The 12,741-nt window shown below is 38.4% G+C and overlaps 1 long non-coding RNA gene across 1 annotated transcript in view; it reads right to left on the minus strand.

Moving 5' to 3' along the window:
* Positions 1–5,072: 5,072 nt before the first annotated feature.
* LOC134793036 (uncharacterized) overlaps positions 5,073–12,741 on the minus strand; it is an 814,647-nt gene continuing 806,978 nt past the window's right edge. Inside the window, exon 3 of the long non-coding RNA XR_010144492.1 lies at positions 5,073–5,122. This is a non-coding gene — a long non-coding RNA (uncharacterized LOC134793036). The remainder of the gene's footprint in view (positions 5,123–12,741) is intronic.

The following is a 12,741-nucleotide window of genomic DNA, read 5'->3' on the forward strand; positions in this document are numbered from 1 at the left end:
TTTTCATTTTGAGTTTTAGTCGTGTGTCGATAGATGGCAGTAAATTTACAGTGACTACAAAATTTACAATGACAGGACCCCTCTATACCATCTATTCTTTTTGCTTATACACATAAACACAAAAGTTAAAAGAGCTAAAAATAAACGAAGAGTTAGACCAAGACAAGTCTGCAACGATTTTGATAGCATACCCAACAAGTGTTATTTGAAACGTCAAACTTCTATGTAATTATGACGTATAAATAAGTTTTTGGCAAAAATTCCATTTTTGGTACAAGCTTTTATCGCTGACTGTACTTTTCTTACGACAGACAACTAATACTCATCGAGACAATTCTAAAAACCCCTAACACAATTAATAGGTTGCGTTGTTTTATCACAGAGTTCCTATGGCCACCTCCTGTCTCCATCATCAGATCAGCTCGATGGTACCATAATATTACATTGTCATCCGATTTATACATGCATGCAAAATTTCAGCTCAATCGGAAACCGGGAAGTGGGGATATTTAACTTGCAAGATTTTATTACAGACCGACAGACAGACAGACAGACAACGGGACAGGCGAAACTAAATAAAAGCTTGTAATAACAGGATCCCTTTGTTTCACATAAAGTGTTAAGTCATCAATGTACCTATTGTTTGTCATATTATCATTAGTCATAAAACTGAAACCGTTAACGTTCCAGAATTTTCTTAAGGTTATCCTATAGATAGGTTTGGTTAGATTTTTTTATAGCAATCCTGAAAAGTTACGCGTTTCTGAAACAAATAAATTATGACTAACGAAAATGCGGACAAACATTATGGCTTAAAACTTTTTGGGAAATAGAGACCCTTAGATAACACTTGCACTGCGTATGCTATCAAAATCGTTGCAGACTTTTCTTGGTCTAACTCTAATCCCCTGTTATATGTTGAACTTGACACGATTATCTCCAAAAACGTATATGCATACTGAATACTAGAGATGCAACGGATAGTTGTTTGGCCGGATACCGGACACCGGATGTTCGACCTGACCATCGGCCGAATATTCGCGAAACTATACCTACTTTTCGGTGTTTCAGGTGCGAATTGTGCAGGTTTTGACCTGTTTCGTAGTGAACGTTCTCGCGGACTCATTTCTAGGTACGAAATGAGTGCGCGTGCAAGCGAGTGGATGTTTAAATTAAACGAGTACGGGTATGACAGTGGCTGTTTCTTAAATCCAATTTGTTTACTCCGAAATCAAGCAAAGTTACTATCCGCGATCCGGCCGGATAGTAGGTTACTATCCGGAATCCCGCCGGATGTTATAATAACGACCGGATAGGCCGAAAACCGGATAGTAACCTAATATCCGGTGCATCTCTACTGAATACTTTCTCAATTACGCGTCAACCCCCCTGTCACGCGCGCGACATCACTCGTCATTTGTCACTTGTCACGTCATCTCGTCATCCATTTGTTCTCATCACTCGACATCGTTTCGTGAGGCTTACGTAACTTTAGGAAAGATTACTTTTCATAGACAATTCGTATTGGGTTTGTGAAAATATACGAACTAATAAAATATAAAAAATATAGAACACTATTGTGGTTCTATTACATACCGTTAAATGACCCAGCTGCAGTCCAAAAGCACAGATTATAATATATAATATAGTTATTTATTTATTTAAACTTTATTGCATAAAAGAAAACTTATCGTACAAAAGGCGGACTTAATCACTAAAGCATTCTCTACCAGTCAACCTTAAGGCAAAGCAGTGAGATTGTGGGCGGTGCTACTAGGGTTTGCACGACGGATCCGAAATGTATGGAAGTATCCGCGGATCCGGATCCAGATTCGGATAACCTCATACATTTCGGATCCGGATTGCAAACCCTAGGTGCTACTAATCACTGAAGCTAATCTGAAATTTAACATAGGTACATAAGCAACGACACGACTATAGTTCTTACGAACAGATACTATATCTCAAAGTAAACGCATTTGCCTACCGTTTTAATACCTACACAAAAATACAGTGGAGTGACCAGTGAGTTCCAGAACACTCAAACGCAATCCTTTCTCGAAAACATCTAAAATATCAAAAGAATGAGTCCTGTTCTTGTATACAATTCTATGATATAGGTTAAGATACAATGTGATAAAAATTATGACTATGAGATTGACCGTTCCCAGCTACTTTCATCCCAATGTAACCTTAAATCTAACGTCAGTTGTAAAACAAACATCATCCATAATCCCTATGACAAACTTTTTCGCTAATCTTAAGCCCACAAATCATGCGGCTTGACGGACACTCGCTTTGAATAAATGACGGTTTGCCGGCTTTTGTTTCGGTTTCCGGATAGTGGCCATGATTTGGCGAGTCTGTGGGACAGGTTTTTTGAAGTTTGGGAGCGATTCTGATTTTAGTAACCATTTGTTATTGGTTTGAAGTAGGGCTCCAGATATCCGTGCTACACGCCAACCCGTGCATCCGTGTTCTTAGCCCCGGCGGTGCTAAGCCTCCGAATTACACGAACCCGTCAAAATCCGTGCCCGTGTAGTGCGTTCGGATCCGGATTTGCGTTCGGCTCCGGATCTAGTTGTTGTTGTTCTGTTTTTTTTTTGTTTTGCTTGTTATTGATAATGTATTATTGTTCGTTATAAACTTTTCATTCTTCGCTCTTATAAAGAACGCGTCCGATCGTCACTATACGTCAAGAACGGGCCGGACCCTTATATCCGTGGATCCGGACACACGGGTAAAACGGGTAGACGGATCTTAATTACACGGATCCTAATTACCCGTTCCGAACGGGCCAGAAATCCGGTTTCGTGTAGCACGAGAACGGGGCCCCGGCAATGGGTACCCGAAACCCGGACCCGACCGCGAGCCCTAGTTTGAAGTGGCTTTGAAAGCTGAAGATCGTCTTGGTGATTGGCGCGCGTCTGACGCAGGACTAGGGTTTGCAAGCCGGATCCGAAATGTATGAAATTATCCGGATCTGGATCCGGATCCGCAGATCTTCCCATACATTTCGGATTCGTCGTGCAAACCCTACGCAGGACTTTCACTTCATTTTGCTCACGCCAATTAGTGAGCGATCTTCAAAGTCATAGGTAAAATAAGATCAAAACCGTATTAACCAGTTCTTAAATGTGAATCGTGTTAGGTTTAGAAAGGAAACATAGACTAGGAATCCTCTAGACGGAGTTTAGAGCAATTATTTCATGACACCGATGCTGCCAAAAATACGGGGGTGCGGGGGACGAGGTGAGCGAGGTCCCGTGCCGTGATTGGTCCGTTCAAAGACACGGACGTCACACTAAGACACTTTCGAGTCGAAAATGGAGTATAACTACCGTATGTGTGGCAGAGGGGGTAGAGCTACTATCCTCAGTCTGGAGGATGTCTTGTCTGTGAAAGGAAATCAATGAAGAGTCTGTGCGGAAAGAGAACACTCGTGTAATGTATGGGAGCCCATACATTCTACGGGTCTTCTCTTTCCACACAGACCCTACCAACGCGTTATTGTCTTTAATCTTGTTAGAAATTAAAAATAAAGTACAGTCACCTGCAATAATATGTTACTCTTCGACGCCGTAAATATATGTGACACGCTCTTATGTCTCTACAAATAAGATCGTGTCAGATATTTTTGCGGCCTTCGTCGTGTAACATATTATTGCAGGTTACTGTACATAACTGACCACTCGTTTAACTTAGGGCAAAGCGAAATGAGAATGAGCGACCCTGGCCCCAATTTCACCACGGTGACAGGTGCGACAATTGTAAAACATCACTGTTGCTGACGTCACAGGCATCTATGGGCTACGGTTACCGCTTCCCATCGGGCGGGCCGTATTCATGTTTGCCACCATCATTGTATTATTAAAAAAAACTTTATTATATCGGAAAAAAACAGATATTTCTCTTGCTAAGTTTATGACAATTGTAACAAGAAACACGACAATTGTCACGAAATTCCGACATATAACTCATTGCCTGAAGAATTACCTACAATTCTTCTAAATCTTGACAATTGTCAGAAACTTCGCAAGAGAAATATCTGTTTTTTTTCCGATATAATAAAGTTTTTTTTAATAATACAATGATGGTGGCAAACAGGAATACGGCCCGCCCGATGAGACGTGACGTCTGCAACAGTGATTTTACAATTGTCGCAGCTGTCACCGATGTGAAATTGGGGCATCACTAAGTACACTTTATAAAACAAAGTCCCCCGCCTGTCTGTTTGTGTGTAGGTATGGATGTTAAAACTACTGAACAGATTTTCATGCAGTTTACACCTATCAATAGAGTGATTCTTGAGGAAGGTTTAGGTGTATAATTTGTTAATGTTTTGTGTAACCCGTGCGAAGCCGGATTGCTAGTATTTTAACATTTCCCAATCTTGAGCGAATAAAGTTAAAATCGATATTACTTCAAACAGTATCTAGAAAATATGAAACTAAAATAGAATATTTTGAAGGAACGTGCAAAATTAACTCAAACGGAAAAAATAATCGCATTGTTAAGGCTTGACTTCGTTTTGTGAGTGTTAACCTGTTGACTGTACCGGACAAATGTGTCCCGTAGTGTCCGGGACTCAACACTAGTTCCTGGGAAAAAGGTTCTTGCTTGACAGACAGACAATAAAGTGATCTTTTAAGGGTTCCGTTTTTGTCGACAGAGTTATGGAACCCCGAGAAGAGAAAAATATTAGCTTGTAATCAAAATCTGTTAACGAATTGCAATAATACATAAATAACATAGTTTAACGCTAGTTCAACCGTTTCGAAAACCAATCAACTATTTATTGAATATTTATCAATTATTCCAATAAATTGTACTCATTACTATAGTTTGATTTAGAGACAAGTGATTAATAAAGAGAGTTAATGTCCTTGCCGTTTATTAAACAATGCTTATAAGATGCAACACCGATTTGACCAATATGATACCGATCTGTCAGTGTAAATAATCGTGTTTATTTAAATTTAACGAATGATATTTAAAAAAGCGGCCAAGTGCGAGTATGACTCGCCCATGAAGGGTTCCGTAGCAGCAAGTAACATAATAAAATTGCGGTTTACGATTTATGACGTATTAAAAACAAACTACTTACTAGATCTCGTTCAACCTAATTTTCGGTGGAAGTTTGCATGGTAATGTACATCATATAGGTACTTATTTTTTAGTTTTATAATTCTCTTAATTTAAGAAGTTACACATTTTACCACTTTGGAAGTGTCTCTCGCGCAAACTATTCAGTTTAAAAAAAAATGATATTAGATACCTCAATATCATTTTTGAAGACTTATCTATAGATACCCCACACGTATGGATTTGATGGAAAAAAAAATTTCGAGTTTCAGTTCTAAGTATGGGGAACCCCCAAAATTTATTGTTTTTTTTTTCTATTTTTGTGTGAAAATCTTAATGCGGTTCACAGAATACATCTACTTACCAAGTTTCAACAGTATAGTTCTTATAGTTTCGGAAAAAAGTGGCTGTGACATACACGGACAGACAGACAGACATGACGAATCCACAAGGGTTCCGTTTTTTGCCATTTGGCTACGGAACCCTAAAAATGCGTCCAAAGAAAAACTGCCCTTTTTGTTTTGAGTTCATAGATCGACGAATCCAGCAACATAAAAACTATTTTGATGTATTCAAAAGGTACTTAAATACAAAATACAGAACGTAGCTGCCTCCTTTTTTAAATATCTTTCGTTAAATTTAAATAATCACGATTATTTTTGACTGGCGCTAGTGTGCACGTTGATGGGCTCATAGTCTAATAAAACATGGTCTTCCATTCCCAGAGTGACACGGGCCTACGTCACAACAACATGGCCGCTATATATAGCGCTATCGCATATTATCATGTAGCGCTGTCGCATGATGACGTAGGCCCGTGTCAGTTAGGTGACCTAGAAAAGACGGGAATGGAGTACCAGGCGGAGTATATTATTATACCATGGATGGGCTCTTATCTGTCGTTTGAATTGCCAATTTCGTATTTTGTTACGGCAATAATTGCATTGCAATCAAATCTATTGAATGATCATTCGGCGTAAGTAATTTGATAAGATGAACGCTTCAAAGTAAATGAAGCAAACAAATTGACATTCAATTTTCTAAGTATATATTCAAGAAGATGTTGAATTTATGAATTAATGATTTTTCTTGTATTATGTATTTTTTTGCTTTGTCTGTTTTCATAGACATTACTTTTGTGTATTTCTGTTACATTTTAATATGTATCTTTATGTGTTATCTGTCGTGGCATCACCGATTGGGCCCTACGGAAGATCAGGGGCCCGTTTCTCAAAAGCTTGTAACTTTTAATACAAGTGTAAGTCCTTTTCTAACAAAAGCTGTCAAATTAGTGACATCCGCTTGTATTTACAAGTTAGAAGCTTTTGAGAAACGGGCCCCAGCGCTAGTTTTATGGCTAGCATTAGGCCGAGTTGGGTCCATATCGTCATGCATACTTAATTATTTCTTCTTTTCTTGATGTTGTTGACTGTACATGTTCGTACATATTTTGTAATCCTCACGAATAAATATCTTTTATCTTATCTTATCTTATCTAAGATTATAAAAATGGTGTTGATAATGGACCCGTCATGAATAATTAGATTAATAAGTAATAATTAACCATTATAATTGGAATATCTTATTTTATCTGAGGATGGCCTGTCTGGCCTTGTGGGTAGTGACCCTGCATATGAAGCCGATGGTCCCGGGTTCGAATCCTGCTCAGGGCATTCATTTGTGTGATGAGCACAGATATTTGTCATGGATGTTTTATAGGTATATTTTAAGTACATATATATCGTCAACTGTATATATAGTGGTGTTTCTACTTGAAATAAAAACAAATTAATATCTTTTCTGAAATCTGAAGTCGAATGACTGGTGGAGATAGTTTGAGGGCCAGCAAAGGACATAAGATAGTTTTTATCAATCATCATCATTCCACGCAGACGAAGTCGCGGGCAAAAGCTAGTCGAGTATAAATCCGCAGTACAATCAGCTAAATTAACACATTGCCTAGCCACTAACCACATCATAAATCACGGAGTACATTAATCGGCCATGTTTGACGTTTACGTACTGTTAACCGTAACTTAATCTGTTTAATTTGAACAGACATGGTTGGCTTGATGTAGTGGAATTAGCCTAATACAGGGTGGAAAAAAATGATGGGCCCTGGAGGGAAAGTACCTTTTCAGTGTATGGTGCTACTTTACCGCCCTAGGGCGGGATTAAGGACAATACGTGCCTATGACTAAAATTTAAAGGGCCATATGTACTGTAAAACGTTGTACAATACACGTGCGAAAAGGTAATTCGCAACTCGTGTCGATTTAAAATACTTCCTTCGGTCGGTTTCAATTTATCGCTACTCGTTGCAAATATCCTACTTTTCGCACTTGCATCGTAATGTACTATAAAACCGTAAGTTAGCTCAGTTTACTTAGAGGAAACATTATTTTATTTTTAATAAAAAGAAACAGAGTGACGTTCGCTATTACAGTTCCGCATTTCGTATTTACGATATTATTTCGAAGGGATTAGTATTGTAGGGATAACTGGTTATCATGTGAGTAGTGAATAATGAAATATTTGAATAAGCGATCTATCTGAATATACATTATGAATTAATGTTTTTTATTAACAAACTAAGAAGGTAGGTAATAATCGTTACGGGTTAGTAGGCGTTGCACATAACCCACAGATTAACAGTTCGGACGATATCAAAGGTGACAGTTACGAACAACTGACAGGCTGATATCATCCGGCGAACTGGTAATCTGTGGGTCCCTTTAGAAAAACAATTTTTAACAACTACGCCACTTCGACCGTAAAGAAATAAAAATCATTTATTTACAAACAAGATATTATACAGTGGTATTACTAAAAGAAATTTAAACTAGCTTAAATTTAAAATAGGCCATTGAGGCATTGTACCAAGGATGATGGCGGCATTTCCTCGCTGTATCGCAATGCTGATACGTGTTGCGAGGTAGCCGCTCTTCGATCACCAGTTACGTCAACCAGACGCTTCGCGATTTCTGCGAACAACTTATGCGCGCTGGGACCCCATGGACCTAGAGTTTCAACTCCAAATGGTACAAAATGGTACTCTCTAGTAAGGCTTTATAAATAAATAAATGGTCTCTCCCAAAATTCGCCTATTCCTCCAACGCATTTCTCAATGAAGTTTTTGCCGGGTGTCATTCTGAATCCCTAACAACGTTTGTCCTAAAGTCACTTGCCCTAACTGGTTTGTCCTAATGGGCACATGCCCTAACGATCAATTGTCATAACAATTATTTTCCATAATGTAATGGTTAGCCTAAGACTCATTTGCCCTAAGCATTTGTACCATAACTATCAAGATCCCTAATGTTTTTTACCATATTCTTCGAAATCCCTAACAATGTTTGGCATAAAATAACATGTTCTAACTGTTTTGACCTAATGGCTATTTCCCTAATGATCAATCGTCATAACAGTTACTTTTCCTATTGATCAATTATCATAACAATTACTTTCCATAATGAATGGTAACGAACTGTTGCCACAAAAGTGGGTTAGGTTAGGTTAGAACCGTGACACTCGCAAAAACGAACTGCTGCCACAAATACTAAATACTCAATATGGAAAGTGTCATCAGGGAAAAAGATATTAGGACAAAAAAAAATCGCCCATTCGATAATAGGGAAACCAAAATTAGGGAATACGCGCGTTAGGACATCTGATCATTATGACAAACAATATTAGGGAATGCAAAGATAGGAGAAAAGATTTTAGGGATTCAGATATAGATCCGTTTTTGCCATTTACAAATAAATTAATGTCACAAATGTTGTTCTGTGTTATCGGCTAAGCCAATAGCCTGCAGTCAGATAAATTAATGTTAAGAGGTTTTTTATACGTGGGAGTCATTCACGAAACGCACCTGTTATTTGCTAGTTTTCAGGCTAGGTAAAATTATGTAAATATTTTACATTGTTTGGGCGCGAGGCATGTTTATAAAATGCTATTTTGTGTAAAAGCGTGGGTAGTGTTCAAAACTTACGTTTGTAAAAAATATGGAGAATGAAGGGAAGCTTGTTTTTGTGACCTTTTCCTACGCCTACAAAAAATTCGAAACGGTTACTTAAACCTACGCAAAAATCGAACATCTAACGTTTGCGAAAAATAATTTACGTTGAATTTTAATGTTTAAAAATAAAATGCGTGACGGCAAACGGCAGTTGTAAGCCCCACTTTCAAAGTCTAAAAATCCTAAATTTACCGGGTTTATACTTACTGGAATCGTGTAAGGTTGCAAAAAATACCCCGAGTTCTACACAACTCTTGGAGACGAGCCTCGTCGGTATGAATCACGATACAAAAACAATATGCGTCAAATATCATCAAAATAATTGCTGCATAGAAATGGACCTTATTCAATGTCAGTACAGATCTTACCTTATGCTTCTTAAGTTACCTACTGACATAAACAATATGTTGTTGTTGTCTGTCCTAGGGCACCCCGGAGGTGCATAGGGCCTCCACAAGATCCTTCCACGCCTTCCTGCTCGTTCCAGCTCAGTCCTACGGCTGTCAGCTCGTTCTCTACGCTGCGCCTCCAGGTGTGTACAGGGCGTTTGCGGGCTCGCTTCCCGCCCTGAGGCCGCCACTCGAACGCGATACTGGCGTTGTTCGTATCTCCTCTTCGCAGGGTATGACCGATCCATCTCCACTTCTTGGACGATCGGAGGTTGTCGGCACATACTCCACAAATCCTCATTTCTTATAGTCTTCGGCCAGAATATGCGGAGGATCGACCGGAAGGACTTATTGACAAACACTTGTAGCTTGTGTGTCAGCCCTTTTGTCACTCTCCACGTCTCACAGCCGAAGAGCAGCACGGACTTGACGATGCATTCGAAGAGGGAAATTTTTACGCGGCGAGTGAGAAAGTTTGAGTCCCAGACAGGCTTGAGTTGAGCAAATGCAGCTTTTGCCTTCTTGATTCTGCTCTCGACGTCTTCGTCTGCACCTTCCCGACATGTTAGTGTACTGCCGAGATATACAAACTTGGAGACTGATTCAAGGCGATAGTTTTTGAGCAATAGAGGATCCGTACAATCTGATTTTACTCGCATGTTGACAGTCTTCCGTCGGTTGATTCGCAGGCCCATGGCTTCAGCTTCCTCTTGAAGGCTCTCAAGTTTCGCTTTAAGATGGGCTAACGATGGCGAAATCAGCACGATGTCATCGGCGTAATCAAGATCATCCAGTTCCTTAGTACCCCAGTTAATGCCTCTTGGTGTTTCGATCACTTTCCTCATCACGTCGTCGAGAAGAATTATGAATAACAGCGGTGACAGGAGGCATCCTTGCTTCACACCGGCAGTTACACTTATAGGCGTTCCCATTTCCATTTCATGTATCACCCTGCATGAGCTCCCTTCGTACAAGGAGCGGTACTTCGTATAAACAATATACGATAAAATATATCCTATTAATATTTCGTATCGTAAAATCTTATCTATAGATCTGTTAAAAATTGTTGCATTGAAGGACGTCTACACTGCACACTGGCCCCGGAGATTATAACAATGTTATATTTAGAAATAAATGCACATTGAATAATATAACACATAGTTGACCAAAATAGTTCTTTATAATGTGTGAACCTACGAGCAACACCGGTTTCCGACACGTCGGAAGGAAGGAGCCCAAGCTATGTCCTACCGTACAAAATCATTTTGCCAGTTTTTAGCGGGGTGAAACGTGTACACAGTCGCACTTCTCACTCACTACATACATAATCGAATCTGTAATGATGACATAAATACATAGAAAATTACACACGTTAAAAACAAATTGTGCACACCTCTATCTCTTTTTGTGTACGGATGAGTCACAACACGCACCACGCTAGTAAAGTTGTGTGCATGCCCAGTTGAGCATGTGCTTCGGCAGAGGGGAAATAATGCGAATACTGACTCTCTTCCCGGTGTTGCTCGAAGGTGTGAACTGAACACAACCTACACTACCAGATATTTAGATACATTTGTAGACTTTTTCGCACAAGCATCAAAAACTACGCGCAAGGGAGTAGATGTGCTGCTTGGCCATGCTGTGGTGCGGTATTATATTTGCTCGGCTCGCGACCAGTAGTACCTATATTCCATGAGGTCTAGTTTCTCAAACTCCAACATGGAGTCATTGTAGGCTTGCTGCAGCACTGGTGAGCGCGCAAGTTTGCGCTCTGTTGCCAGCAGTCGCTTATTGAATACCTTCAGGATTTTAAATTCATTATATACGCGGTATAATCCGTTTCCATAGTTTTATTTCATGAGTAACTACCGCGATAACCAAAGACAATAACTAAATTAAAAAAAAGTTGATGCATTCCAATATGTAACCCTTTGTTTTGTTATGGCAAGGACGAGATGAATGTGAAATAAAAACACGAAAAGCAATCGTAATAATATTTTTATGTTTTCTAATAAAATATGGAAGAACAGAAAACGCTTTCAAAGTATTGCCATACGAAATACGTCAATATCAATATTATGAGCAGATGTGACCAGCGTTTCATTTAAGAATAAACTTTTATAGATGTTTTGTACTTAGCAGAGTCCAAGAAAGGATTTTAAGCTTTTTACCTAAACTAGTTGTTACCAGTGCATCTCAAGAGCATACTAAAAAAAATATCATGATTTCGGGTAGCAATGTGCAAATTCCAGAACAATCTCAAAATATAAGAAATTTCTGGAAACTTATATGAGAAAATTCTCATGCAAGTTTCCACTTAGAAAGTTCCCGTTCAGATTAGGGTGTTGACTCGTAAATGTTGACGACTGTTTATTAATATTATTATTATATTAAACAATTACGTCATTCATTGGCGTCTACTTTAAGTGTCATAGAAATCGAAAGTATCTATAAGAAGGTTTTGTAATAGACGTGTAGAAAAAATACCGAAAAATTTCATGGTAACTTAGAGTCTGGCTAGCCAAATTTTGTTGACAGATATATTTTTCCTTTCCTTGTTGTATCACCAATTGTCTATGCTTTTAAAAAAAGTTATAAGTCTGTTGTCAATTTATGTCATTCATTCAAATTGTTCGCGGTTTATAAGGCGTTTATTTTAAATAATACTTAAATAATATTAATAATGAATATACCGAGTGTGGACCGGAAACTATTATTTAAGCTCGTAAATAATTACGACAATGTGCGAAGTCGACGTGAAGCGTTTTATAACGAAAAACTGCAATGTTTACAAGTCGTAAACAATTTAGTAGGTTGGTGCTCTATTAATATTTTGATACTTTAAGTACTAGTTCTAACATTTCCCTATAATGTTGATTAAGTACGTCAATTTATTAATACCTGAATTTCATAAACAGGATAAGTGTGTAAAAAAAACGTATAAACTAGAAGTTCTAGAAAATATCAATAAAATCAAAACATTGGAACGTAAACTTATGTGTTTGTCGTTGACTCTACTTTAAATAGTGGTAGAAATTATGTGAGCTGACTTTGAGTGCACGTCAACGTATATTTGACTTATTTCCTTAGGTACCTTACGTGTGCACAGAAAATCAAAAATATTCTCTAGTATCAAAACTATAATTCGTACTACACTAAGTGTGACCAGCCCAAGATTTTTTGAATTTCCCGCCAAAAATGTGTGTAATATTTTAGTAGCCAGACTCTAGCAATTTTTGAAAATTC

The sequence above is a fragment of the Cydia splendana genome, chromosome 8 (assembly GCF_910591565.1).
Source record: "Cydia splendana chromosome 8, ilCydSple1.2, whole genome shotgun sequence".
In the NCBI taxonomy this organism is placed as follows: Eukaryota; Metazoa; Arthropoda; class Insecta; order Lepidoptera; family Tortricidae; genus Cydia; species Cydia splendana.